Genomic DNA, 1,181 nt, shown 5'->3' with positions numbered 1-1,181 from the left:
CTCATGTAGAAGGAAATCATGAGTAGACTATCCTAGAAACCATATAAAAGAGTCTTTTGAAAAAAAGATTACCTGTATTGAAGTACTCAATAATATATTGGTGAATGAAATAAGGTCCTCAATTTAGATGACTTCTAAATTATATTTTATCAGTTCTAGAGAACTCACCCTAAGAGATTTACAAGTTTATGACAGAATTTGGTTTGTTAATCAAAAAGCCAGGAGTCCCAAGATGGCAGCCACCATGAAGAAGGCAGCTACAGAAGATGTCAATGTTACTTTTGAAGATCAATGAAAGATCAACAAATTTGTGTGGAACATAAGCAGAACCACAGAGCTAAAGGACGAAATAAATGTAAAAAAGAATTCCAAAATTTAAAAGATGCTTGTAAGGCCATCATGCTTGGCCCTCATGCTTGCAGATGATGACTGCTTAATGATGCCTTATCAAATTGAAAAAAATCTTTTCATTAGCCATTCTCAAGAAGACATATAAGAAATGTTAGAAGAAGCAAAGAAAAATTTGCAAGAAGAAACTGACGCTTTAAAATCCAGAGTGGAATCAATTCAGCAGGTATTAGCAGATTTGAAATTTCAGTTATAGGAAAAATTTGGGAGCAACACAAACCTTGAAGCTGATGAAAGTTAAACATTTTATAATACATTTTACAGTACATTTTCAAATTTGTGTAATAAACTTGAATATTGATTAAATGATAATTTCCCTTCTTCAAATTATATGGAAAGCAAAACTTACTTAAAATTTTTTTTTCATTTATTTAATGAAACTTGTCTATATATTACACATACAAAAAAGTCAGTTCATCCACTTATATTAGAGATATACCATTCTAACACCACTGAAGTTTGAAGGAGCTAAATGAAAAGGCAGAACTTACCATCAGTAAAATAGAGCCCTCCCAGAATGGTATTAGTTTGAAGAATTTACTATAGTTGAGAATCTAGTCCTTACCTGGTATAAAAATCCTAGAGCAGGTTTGACTTGAGAATGCTGGCTCATTCAAAAGACTCATGAATGAACTCAAATGAAATTGTTCATTTGTAAGACAGATGTAACTGAAAATTCAGAAGGCATATTAATATAAAAAACCAAATCATCATTTAGTTGCTTGGTAAAAATGGAATTTTTTAAAATGTGCTGTATGTGATTCATATGCCTA

General features: G+C 31.2%; 1 pseudogene; it reads left to right on the top strand.

Moving 5' to 3' along the window:
* The first annotated feature begins 232 nt into the window (after nucleotides 1-232).
* On the top strand, nucleotides 233-768 carry LOC105293713 (annotated as a pseudogene).
* Nucleotides 769-1,181: the final 413 nt, after the last annotated feature.

The sequence above is a fragment of the Pteropus vampyrus genome, unplaced genomic scaffold (genome assembly GCF_000151845.1).
Source record: "Pteropus vampyrus isolate Shadow unplaced genomic scaffold, Pvam_2.0 Scaffold76, whole genome shotgun sequence".
In the NCBI taxonomy this organism is placed as follows: domain Eukaryota; kingdom Metazoa; phylum Chordata; class Mammalia; order Chiroptera; family Pteropodidae; genus Pteropus; species Pteropus vampyrus.
The sequence above is the reverse complement of the archived record's forward strand: the minus strand, read 5'-3'. Positions and strand labels throughout refer to the sequence as shown.